The sequence below is a fragment of the Microplitis mediator genome, chromosome 4 (assembly GCF_029852145.1).
Source record: "Microplitis mediator isolate UGA2020A chromosome 4, iyMicMedi2.1, whole genome shotgun sequence".
NCBI lineage: Eukaryota > Metazoa > Arthropoda > Insecta > Hymenoptera > Braconidae > Microplitis > Microplitis mediator.
Window position 1 is genome coordinate 9,693,939 of NC_079972.1, and position 13,371 is coordinate 9,707,309.

General features: G+C 28.1%; 1 protein-coding gene and 1 long non-coding RNA gene across 4 annotated transcripts in view; one reads left to right on the top strand and one right to left on the bottom strand.

Moving 5' to 3' along the window:
* Positions 1-13,371, bottom strand: part of LOC130666554 (uncharacterized) — a 255,052-nt gene that overhangs the window by 224,311 nt on the left and 17,370 nt on the right. The window lies entirely within an intron of this gene.
* On the top strand, positions 3,460-4,830 carry LOC130666556 (uncharacterized). The gene is made up of 2 exons (XR_008989700.1): positions 3,460-4,096; positions 4,510-4,830. It is a non-coding gene; the product is annotated as an uncharacterized LOC130666556 (long non-coding RNA).

A 13,371-nucleotide genomic window follows, 5' to 3' on the forward strand; every position in this document is an offset into this window, starting at 1 on the left:
GGCACCTCATAAAGAGTAAGTAAGGTCTTCAGAAATGAATGCTCTCAATTTACAAATAGTATAATATATAAAAAAAAAAAAAAAATTACTATAATGGCGATGATAAATTTTTCATAAATTTATAGTTCAATTTTTATTCTTTTTTTTTTTTTTTTGGTTTAATGACGCAGCTAATAATTTAATAAAGAAATCGAATAAATGAGTTTTGAACTTCTTATTAGTTCTCAAACACATTACAAGCTGCAAATAAAGTTTAGAAGGTTCCTGCACGTTTTATTGACTGAAAATAAATCTTTTAAGGTTCAAAAAATATCCTACGAAGGTTTTCAAAGTCTTTATTAACTGTAAAACATCTAAGGTTTGTAACACTACTATTGTAAAAGAATATTAGAAAGCCCTCAAAAAATAAGTTCAAGATTTTCAAATGCTTCTTTACTTACGAAAGTTTTCAAAAAGTTACTAATAAATGTAACAAAGCTTTGATAGTTTCACGAAATTTTTACAAACGTTTCAAATGGAAAGTTACTGAAAAATAATTTAGACTTTGTTATCAAAATATTTACATCTAGAATAATTTATCTTGTGTATCAATAATTAGAAATACCTTCAATGAAAAAAATTTTTCAACAAATTTCGAGAGTATCATTGTGACCTAATTTCCCAAAATTATCTTCTTAATAATTTAATGATTACGTTTTAATTAAAAAAAATAAAAAAAAATTACAACAAATTCATTAGACTCGAGTAAATAATAGCAAACTTTTTAAAAAAATTTAACAAGTATCCATTGTTATAAAAACTATAATTAAAATACTTCCAACAATAATGAAAAAATATTAGACTTAAAAAAAAAAGTTTTGTAAAAATAAATTCTAGAAGGTATTATTTATTTAAAATATAAAAGTTGAAATTAGTAAATAATTAAAAAAATTATAGATCAAGAGACGATAATTTGGGTTATATAACTTCGAATTGTTTGATAAAGACCTCGTTTTCGTATGGAATTCAAATGGAATAGTTTCAACAGTATATACACGGAACATTCATTTCCGAGGAAATAATATAGGCTTAGTTTTAACGTTTGTATATACACAACAACTAACGGAAGCTCAAAAGCACGAGGAGGTTTAGGTAAGGGCAAAGTTATCTCGTCAAAAGTTCCCTCAGAGTATCTCACTTCAACTTCCATTTTCAGCGATTGATACTTGAGGCATGTTATAAATGTAACAACATAACTCACCTAAAAAAACATTCATACCCTTCCAAACATAATAAAGGAAACTCTTCCCTGCCTTACACTTAATAAAAAAAAAGAAAAAAAAAATAATCGTCCTAAGAAATGAAAGTAAATAAAACGGAATTTTTGTTTTTTATTAATTATCTTTACTTTTTTAGACCAGAGTAGGCTAAGGCCAGAGAAATAACGGGAAAATAAATTATGATGATTTAAATGACATTTATTTTTATTTTTATCTTGATATGAAAATAACCCAGACACTCAATTTCTCAAATTATTTATGAAATATTATTTTTGCCTCAAGTCTAATTTCCAGACCTATATATCCCGTGTAAAAAAAAAATTTGTTCCAAAAGGATTTCAAAAAAGAAAGTTTTCAAAACGTATTTTTACTACATTTAAAAAAAAATTCCATTAGAAACCAGCAGCCCCATAAGAATAAAAAAAAAACGTTCATAAAAAGTTCCAAATTAGAGATTTTTGAACTTTTTCGGAACCAGGGTAAAATATAGTAAAAGTACGTTTTGAAAAACATGTTTTAAAAACGTCCTTTTTTTACTAAAATTTCGCTCACATGAAATCCTAGGTAAACTTTTTTTTTTACTATCAAAATTACAAAAGTTCCACTCAAAGTTCTACTCTGTCTCAAGTTTAGAAGTTCCACATTTTGAACTTTTTTGAAATCTTTTTGGAACGAATTTTTTTTATACGGGATTATTATAGAAAGTAAAAAAAAACTAAGATCGTTTTTTCTTATCATTTTAAAAGCTAGCTATTTTTTAAAGTTTAAACAAAAATACTTTGAGTTGTAATCGAACCGTTAATCTTGCAATTACTCTGCTGGTAACAACTCAAGTCATAATTGTAAATCAATTATTAAAAAGATAAAAATATAAAACCGTTTTAAATTGATTATGAAGGTAATAAATGAAAATTTCAAATGATTAAAAAAAAAAAAATTCCATCAAAATTTTTGACTACTCCATTTTGTCGGGTTCTCCTCCTACACATATATTGTATATATTTATTATCAAGGCGTTTGTAAAGTCAACGTCGGCATTTTGTTTAGTGGCTTCCTCAAGCCGTAGGCAAAGCACAAATAGCATCCCAGCAGCAAAACAACAACAGCTAAACAAAACAAAACCCAACACGAGGTGAAGTAGAGAGAAGGAGTACTTTTGGATAACTCACTCTCTGGTACTAATCCACCCGTTATTCCGGCGCCAAAAGACAAGGAAACGTGATGGAAAGCGTAAGAGCTGCCGAAACTCTAGAGAAGAGAGGAATCGACCTGAAATACTAGCTGTACACCTACCGATGTACCTTTATATAATACTAGACTGTTGTGCTCTTTACTCAACGGCATAAACAGTAAACCATCACCGAAATTTAACTAAACCGTCTTCCTCTCTCTAACTCACTTTATAATATAGTCTTATCAGCCTCGTTAGACGTCTCAGATAACTCTAACGTCATTCGAAATGCTACACAAATACCGTGTGGTTCATAATAACTGTTACTTTACCCTATGAATTAACTTACTCAACGTTTAATTGTAAAACTCAACTTCTATCTACCATATATATATGTATATACATATATATTTGTATCGTCACCATTTAAAGGGAATTGGGTTTAAAATATAGCAGAGCACTACAGTTCCAACGAACGACAGCTGCTAATTAGCTTGGATAACAGCTACAGAAATAAACCGTCTGACGAGAATAAAAAGGACAATAAAATTCATAAATTTATATTCGTTCAAAATATAAATCTGTATGTCGATATATATTTTACACACCTCGATTGCGAGAGCATCGGGTGTATTCTACTGTCGACGTTCTTTAGAATAAATCTACACGATGGAATTGAAAAAAAAAATTCATTTTTATTTATTTTTGGCAAACGCTTACAAGTTGCGATTTTCTATGTATTCCTTAGGAGAGAGTTTTTAGCGAAACTGGCGACTGGGATGACTATTTTTTTTTAATTTTCATGGCTTTTATATTTACTATTTTTTTTTTTAATTTTCTGGACAGATATTCACTTGACACAGTGACATGAAATTTAGATTTTGTCAGACGTTTAATCGATGAAATAAAGCTTTTTTTTATTTTATGCAAAAAGTATTTTTAATTTATTAAAAAAAAAAAAAATGATTGTTATTTTTAAAATAATTGATCTGAATAATAAACTATACGAAAGGATTCGATCTACACGGAAAAAAAATTCGACGAAAAATTCCAATATTACTATCGTAATCCTGGACTATACTTTTATTATCTGTAACATTCAAATATATGATACGAAAATTTACAGTTTTTAAAAGATTTTTTACTATTCACTATCGTAATTTCATTAAGAGTTTATTGTAATCAATTCAATAAGAAATATTACAATGTTACTATCGTAAATAGTAAAAGAATAAAAAATAAGATTTAATTATACTATTTATTCTTTTATTCTTCCTTTTAATTTACAGTGCTGCCTCTATGTTTTTACAATACAAGCTACAAAAATTACGATAGTTGGATTGTAAATTTTCTGAAATGGTATAGTATATGCCATCTGAAGCGTTTACGTATGAAAGACAAGTGTTGTCACAAACCATGATGTGATGCTTGTATGAGTGTATATATATATATAAATACAAATGATGACATCTACTTTGTCTGTATTATTTGTGGTTCAACTATATATATTTATAAATCAGTTCATCTTTATCCACAGTGTAGTGCAGAAATAGAGGTTATTATTCATGACGTTTTTCGGACAATTGTAAATAAGAAATTTAAAATAAAAACTGTACTTTCGTCATTACAAACCTACATAGATTGTGGAATATAATAATTTGGTGGTGTAAGTATAATTATTATTATTCAATTTTTATTAAACTTAATATTCTGTGGGTATATCGTATGATCCTGAAGTTGGCAGATAATTAGTAATTTTCGGATTTTTTTTTTCACCAAAGAAATTACAAAAAAAAAAAACTAAAAAAATACACATGTAGAAAATTTAAAAAACTATGGGTGCAATTTTTTTAAATATTTTTTTTTTAATTATTTATCGTCTAAAAAAAAATCCAAAAATTATTAGATATCTGCTAACTTCAGTATCATGTATATCGTTCGTTTTAAAATCATTTATCTGGACAAGAAGTTTATTTTTATAAACAATTTAGTAGTATTTTGTGGTCATAGGATAAATGATTCTAAATGAATGAAAATTTATTTTTTCTAATAAATTCAATTCTCCTAATTTTGTTACAGGATAATCTTCATTTGTCGACAATGAATAATTTTACCCGGCTTTGCGAGAGGTAAAACATTTCAATAACCTCAAATTATGGACATTCAACATTTCTTTATGAGACTGAAGTTAGCAGACGCCTAATAATTTTTGGATTTTTTTAAAAATGATAAATTATAGAAAAAAAGTATTCGAAAAAATTGCACCTATGGTTTTTTTAATTTTCTACATGTGCGTATTTTGAATACAAATAAATGAGTTATTTATTCATAAATTTTATATATACCAAAAAAATATGTTTGAAAAAATATTAAATAAATGTTTTATTATTACTACTTCAACATGTTTTATTTTTATTTCGAGATTGTATTTTCCTTCTCAATTTAACTGTTAAAAAAAAAAAAAAAATTCCAAATGATAAATTTTTCTTTTTTATTAATTATAAGTTCTACTTTTTTAAGAAAATATATTTTACTCCATTGACTTCTAATTATTATTTTATATTTAAAGAAATTCTACATTACCGACTCATTCATTTTACGATAGTTGTATTAGAATTTATGTTAACACAACTTGTATAATTTACTCTATAGTATCTGATTTTTTCTTTCTGGTAGTAGTATAAATTATAAAATAAAAATTACGATAGTCTATTGTAAAAATTATTATTGAAAACTTATAGTCCAGCGTTACAATACTATATAATGAAAATTACGATAGTTAAATCGTAAAAAATCCGTGAATTTTTTTTCCGTGTAGACCGTGTGAATAATTATATAATTAAATTTATTAAACTCTTGGAAAAGATATTATTTAATTAAACTTGATTTAAGAAATTACGAACATGACATTAATCAAATATAAATAGTAATTATACTTTTTTTTAGGTAATTATAAATAAACTTAATTATTAATTTCCGTAGTGTAATTCTCGTATTGACATCTGTTATTTAAAAAGATTTTCTGTTATTTTGAGCAAAGCGAACTTATTAATTCAATCGCGAGAATCGATACCGGAAGTGTTAATTAAAATAATCGATAAGAAAAGTAATAAAAAATTAATAGATGATACTTTTTGTTACGGCTTGTTTGAGACTATGGGTGATAAATTGTTTATATTTCTTATCAGTTTGTTTGCTGGCTTTAAAATAATGGTGATTATAAAGCAAATAATAAAGTTTGTATAATGTTGTCGAGAGGTCACGAAATTCCGTGTTATCGCGCGATACTTGTCTCAGTGTGCTGTAAGTGCGCGAAAGATGGACCATCAAATGTTGGCATACTACATCGTAACTACACGCTACACAAAATAATACTCTAATAATAATAATAAAAAAACCTTTAATTTCTTACATTTTTACTCACAATTTCTTGCAATCTTATATTTTAAGACATAAATTTTCTATACTGTACAAAATCAGGAGTGGAATCACGGATTTTATTTCAATCCGGATTTATTTTACTCGGAATTCCGGAGTTTTTAAAAAAATCACTTCGCATAAGGAGTGAATAGGGATTTTTTCATGGGCGGAGTGATTTTGGAGTGACGCGGATTTTATTTCAATCCGCGTTCACTCCAGTCCGGAGTTTTAATACTTAAATAAATTTATATTTAATAGAAACAGCTGTTAATTAACAACAGAATTATTTCAATAAATAATTAATTCAGATACTAATAATTAAACTTCATATACACTAATGGAAAAAATTAAAGGATCAAAAAAAAATTCTAAATTTTTAGGCAATTTTAAACAGGCTCTAACTTTGAGAGAAATGGTCGTACAAGAAAAGAAATAAAAGGAAATTGTAGCTCCAAGTATCTACTTTTTGGATTAGAACTTTAAAATTTTTTAACGTCAGCAGTTTTTGAGTAATCTTAGAAAAACCAACGACAAAAAAATTTTCAAATTTTTTTAATTTTTTTTTTTTGGTCTCCGGGCGTGGAAAAAATTATTTTTGCTCAACCACTATGAGGATCGGATACCTTCATTATTCAGCTTTAATTTCTTTTTTTATGGACCTTGATACGTCCACTTCTCGCCGAGATATCAGTCTTCAAATGGAAAAGGATCCTTTTGTCTTTGATTATCGATATCTCAGAAACCAATGATCGCACAGAAAGTTAATGGTGGGTTTTAGAAACTTGAAGAAATTCCCTTCAATGATTAGCCATTGCTTTTTCGAAAAAAAAATTTTTTCCTATCGTCACATAAATTTAAAAATGCAACAAAAAAAGGGCTTTTTGTGGTTTTTTGGAAAATCAAGCGCTGAAACGAAAATATTGTGGAAATCGATAATGTTGACTGTGCATTTTACAGTTCAATATGTCCACAAAAACCCTGCAGAAAGCCAGATTAATCCAACCAGCCGTTTTTTTGTTTCACGCGATCAAATTTTTAAAAAAATTAAAGGATCACGTTTTTTGCTCTGAGAAGCTCATAATTTTCAACAAGATGAAAACAAACATTTCTTCGGAGCTTTGTCCACAATTTTATTGCAGACAGTGCTTCAATTTCCAAAAAAGAAAAAACTTTTTTTTCGAAACAAAATTTTCAAAAAAAAAAAATTTTTTTTTTAACTAATGACTGAGAGATCAGTAAAATCACGGAATGCAGCAACGTAAACGTGTTAAAAATTATTGGGTGTTGGTTTTGTAAATTACCTAAAGTTATTCCAAAAAAAAATTTTTTTGAAAAAATTTTTTTTTTGAAAATTTTGTTTGGAAAAAAAAGTTTTTTCTTTTTTGTAAATTGAAACACTGTCTGCAATAAAATTGTGGACAAAGCTCCGAAGAAATGTTTGTTTTCATCTTGTTGAAGATTATGAGCTTCTCAGAGCAAAAAACGTGATCCTTTAATTTTTTTAAAAATTTGATCGCGTGAAACAAAAAAACGGCTGCTTGGATTAATCTGGCTTTCTGCAGGGTTTTTGTGGACATATTGAACTGTAAAATGCACAGTCAACATTATCGATTTCCACAATATTTTCGTTTCAGCGCTTGATTTTCCAAAAAACCACAAAAAGCCCTTTTTTTGTTGCATTTTTAAATTCATGTGACGATAGGAAAAATTTTTTTTTTCGAAAAAGCAATGGCTAATCATTGAAGGGAATTTATTCAAGTTTTTAAAACCCACCATTAACTTTCTGTGCGATTATTGGTTTCTGAGATATCGATAATCAAAAACAAAAGGATCCTTTTCCATTTGAAGACCGATATCTCGGCGAGAAGTGGACGTATCAAGGTCCATAAAAAAAGAAATTAAAGCTGAATAATGAAGGTATCCGATCCTCATAGTGGTTAAGCAAAAATAATTTTTTCCACGCCCGGAGACCAAAAAAAAAAAATTAAAAAAATTTGAAAATTTTTTTGTCGTTGGTTTTTTTAAAATTACTCAAATACTGCTAACGCTAAAAAATTTTAAAGTTCTAATCCAAAAAGTAGATACTTGGAGCTACAATTTCCTTTTTTTTCTTTTCTTGTACGACCATTTCTCTCAAAGTTAGAGCCTGTTTAAAATCGCCTAAAAATTTAGAATTTTTTTTTGATCCTTTAATTTTTTCCATTAGTGTATTATGTTTTTAATTTATAAAATGTTTTAACAACTTACTAAATTATAATTTCATATAGGGGAGGGAGGGGCAAAAGGGGGTACTTAAGGAAATACCAAATTTTCGAGGACTCAAATGCGCTAAATCTTTTTTTTTTTTTAATGATATTCAAAGTAAATAGAAGAAATTTTCAGTGATCGTTGAAAAAAAAAAATTGTCCATTTCTGCGGGCAAAGTGGGGTACCCCCTAAAAAAAGTAAAAAAAAAAATTTCTGGATTTTAAACGAATTTGATTAAGTTGAATTTTTTTTTAAGTAATTTACATGAAGAAAAATTATATTTTACATGTTTATTGGATACAAAAGAACAAAAAATATTTTTAATAGTTTTTATCATAAAACGAACGTCATTAATATTTTTCAATTGACAATTGATTTTTGAAAAAGTTTATCAAAAAAAATTTTAAGTAACGCTTAATTATATTTACAGAAGTGATTTTGGAATGTTTAAAAACCATTTAAAATATAAAATTTTTTTTGATCAAATTTTGGGGGTACCCCGTTTTGCCTACCCTACCCCCTTTTGCCCCCCCCCTTCCCCTATATTACATAGTGAAAATATTAAATTATTGAATAGCTTTAGTGACATAGTTTTTCGAGAATATTTTTTATTTCGGTACAACATGAAATGTTATCTCGTGGTATATACCATATGGTCGATGTAAGTCATACGACAGTTTGTGACTCAGTGGAATTATATTTATTAAAGTTTTATTATCAGCTGCTTATGATTTTTAAAAATCATTTCGCGTGAATTTATGGACAGGGAGCTCGTAATTATTTCCGTTTTCAATATAAATGTCAAAATATTAAAGACCTACGCTCTAAACATGAATAAGTGAAATAAGTGAATATTCACTATTCTAAGTGCCAACCAAACCACTTTTTGAAATTAGTGGTTCGGTTAGCACTTGGAATTAGTGAATATTCACTTATTTTCACCAATTCATGTTCAGAGAGTAAGCTCACTATGTATTAGTAATTTTTTTTATAATTAATATTTTTCGAAACTTCCCTTCGGAGTGAAATTCACTCCAAGGGAATTGAAGAAATAAAAAATCATCCAGTCCGCGTTCACTTCACAAATTGTTTACAGTGTGATTCGAAATTCGGATATTTTTTAATTGCAAATTTTTCTTTTCGGCATAATAAATTGTGTAAAATAATATAATAGCCCATGATTTATTTATAGAAAATAAAATAGAGTGAGATATTTTTTTCGACGATTTTTCTATAACCTTCGTGACACTAGACTATCTGTTATTTCAATAGTGATTTCGGTCGAGTATCACGTGAAATCCTAATAAATTAAATTTGCTCCCATAGGCCTTTTTTTGACACAAAACAAATTCAACTAGTAAACACATTGAAGTTAACTAAATTTTTTTTCGATTTTTTATTTTTTTCATTTTCTTTTTTACACACAACTATTGGAGAAGTAAATTTTTTCATGGCTCGGTAGTATCTGCACCACAAAGTTAATTCGATCAGGTACACGAAAGAAAGTTTAGTGCTTTCGATCGTGTGGCATGTCAACATGGGTAAAAAAAAGTATAAAGTTTGAGGAAGAGGAAGAAGCAAAGAAAAGGAAGAACAAACGGAGGAGTTAATTTCGCTCAGGACTAAACTCGTTCGTACGAGTAATTCGACGACTGACAATATTAAAGTTTTCAGGAGAATGTGCCACCCGGGAGCTGGTAATGGATAAAAGGAGTCTCTGAGTATCTTGACGGGATTAATCAACCAAGTAGTCTCTTTGGTGATCACAGCCCAGCAAGACAAATCGTGTAGGCCATTTTACGCCATACAGTTACTCTGTACATCGTAATAACTACAACTTTATCGATAATTTAATTTTTTACACTTTAAACGCTACTTGTCAAGTTAATTTAATTATCATAAGAACAGTTAAAATTATTCAAGTTAAATTAAATTAAATAATAATTTCTTTCCTTCCTTAAGAGCGCCCGAGTCAAAAAACAAATTCTAGTTTACTCCTCAAAAGCTTCAATTCCTTTAATGCTTTATTTGCCACCTAGAAAGTAACTCTGCTTTAGTACTCAAAATCCTCAACGAGTGAAAAGTTATATTTTGGACTTTGAAAAATTTTAGATAAAAAAGGGAGGAGAGAGATTACGTCGAATGAGCCCGAGTCGAAATATTAGACGTAAATTGAACGTTCTTAACGTTTTAAACGTAAATTGAACGTTTTTATCGTTTTGAACGTAAACTGAACGTTTTGGACATTAAAAACTGAATTTGACAGTTTTCAACTTATTCAAAACGTAGACTGGAGTATCATAAATCGAAAACGTAACTAAAACCTATTTAGACTTACAATAAGAGAACATAAGCATACCGAAAAATTTTTTTCATCGATTTTGTACTCCTGGATTATAATCACATCAATTCCATAAAATTTTGCCGTCCGCCTCTCTGGCTATTAAATAAAAAATTCGTATTTTGAAAAAAAATTTTCTTCAGTTTCATACTTTTATCTTTAACACTATATATTTATACCTGTTCATATATTATGATATCAAGGTTATGAAAATTGTGATTACAAATATTGAAATAAATTAATTAATGTTATCATTAAACTAAAATCATAGCTCATGAAATTACCAATTTTTTATGAACCAAAATATAAAACAATCGTTCAATTTACTTTCAAAACGTTCAAAACGTTCACTTTACGTTTAAAACGTTCACTTTACATTTAAAACGTTAAGAACGTTCAAGTTACGTCTAATATTTTGACTCGGGAGACCTTCGAGGTTCAAATGTGGACATAATTATTCCTTCATGTTTTGAATATTTTGAGGCTCTAATCTAGATTATGTTATTCCAGTTTAGTCCTCAAAGTGGTAAAATTGGTCGTAAGTACTACTCTGAGGACTAAACTAGGATAACTTTCTATACTTTTGTCAATCTTAAAATTCTAAATCAATCCTCAAAAACCTCATTGAGAACTTTGAGACTTGAATCTGAATTTGTTTTTTGACTCGGGCGAAATGTGAAATATGCTAACTATCGTTCGAAAAGAAAACCCGCGTCGCTACGAAATTACTCCACTTAAATAAAAATCCATATTTACTGCGCATGTAAAGATATTTTATTTTCCAACTCCAGATTTTTTACGGTGTATGCATTTTTACAGACAAATATAGAATATGTGGTAAAGGATAAAACAACGTGATTTAAAGTGAGTGGTTGTCATTTCTCTCGCTTGTCTGAAACCTCTACTGATTCTATCTCACACATTTCATTTTTCATAATTAGATGCATTAAAGTGTCGAGTGTCAATGTCCGAATCCACTCGAAACTAGACACTGTAAGACCAATAGTGCATGTACTAATTAAACTGTCAAGTTGGTTGTTGTATTGGTTAAAATGACAAATGATGAGTCTGAGGTTTACAATGGGATTCTACTAGTGCAGGGCTGAAGTGAAGTTTGGAACAGAATCATCAGGAAGAAACAAGACAGTTTCGTCTCCAGGGAAGAAACTGATCATTTCAAACTATAGGATTGTCGTTGCTTTGAAATCGATTTGTTTCGACTGGAAGCATCTGTATTGATCTTCACCAATAATATGAAACATAATTTTACAAATAAAAACTATAAATATTTACAGTAAAGAAAGGGAAATCTGAAGCAAAATGAGATCCTATTTTCGAGAATTTTCTCGGCTTGGAAATTTATAAGAAAAATCTTCTATTGAAAATATTATATTGTATTTTTTAAACAATTTTTTCAAATATGTTTCAATATATAATTCTGTTAATTAATTTTATCTCACTATTAATTTAATAAAAATCGATGGAATATTTCTAAAGGTATTAAATTTTTACTGAGGATGAGAAACAATAGGAATCTGTTAACTGGTTTTTTACAGACACTAACATATAAAAATGTACTTAATTATTAAAATTTATCTTGTAATTTTAAACGATATAAATAATAAATGATCTATAAAAATTAAAATAAGTCGTTAATTAAAATTTAAAATATTTATCGTGTTAAAAAAAAAGTACAAATGTCGGTCAGGACAAGATAAAAAATCACTAAATTATTTCTATCCTATTTTTACTATCCAAATCAGAACCAGACTTATTTTTGAAACTCATAAAAAATTATCGACTAATTGCCCCGTAATTGCCAGACGAAAATAAATAAATTATTTAAATCACCAGCAAAATTATGTGCACTAAAATTGACTATTTTTATTGCACCTAAACAATTATTTATGTTCATACTGATGAAAAAATATCATAATAGCTGCTATTTCACCAGTATTATAACCATTATACCATATAATTATCAACACGTACACAGAAAAAACGGATTTCTAAACACAAAAAGTTTTTACTTGCCCTAAGAAACTTTTTACACTACACGGAAAAAAATAACTGTTGCAGCCACAGGAATAATCCTGTTATAGCTACAGATTACTCCTGTTACAGTCACAGATCTATTCCTGTTGCAACCACAGGTTATTTCTGTTACAGTCACAGATCTATTCTTGTTGCAATCACAGGTTATTCCTGTTGTAGTCACAGGAATAGTCTTGAATTCTTAATAAGCATAATAATGTAAATTATTGGATTCTAAAATAAACGCCGATGAAAAACATTTTTTTTTATACACACACACGTATGTATAGTAAAGTGCATATTTATTATGTACATAGTAAACCAATATTTTTCATCGGTGTTGATTTTCAACTCTGCTAATTCACATTATTATACTTATTACGACTTAAAAACTATTCCTGTGACTACAACAAGAATAGACCTATACACAACAACAGGAATAGATCGGTGGCTGCAACAGAACTAAGTCCTGTAGCTGCTACAGGACTATGTCCTGTTGCAGCAACAGTTTTTTTCCGTGTATGAATTGAAAACGAAAATTTTCTTTAGGCGGGAAAACATTTTTTCAGGCGAGAAAAAATTTATTGCGCCAACAAATTCTTTTTTTTTGGATAGAATATTCAACAAACTAATTTAGTGATTTTGATAAATGTCCCAATTAAATTTTTCCAGCTTAAAAAAAAAAAAATTTATAAATGAAATAGTTGAATAATTTAAGGTCGTTTATATTAATATTTAAGCATCAATTACAACAAATTATCATGTCGTATTGATGTGTAATAAAAGTCAATAACATGTTAATAGTCACGCATACTTATATATATGAACACTTAGAATACAACTAGAGGCTCATTGAAATTCTTGTTCGTAATTTGTAGCTAAGTAAAGGATAATATATA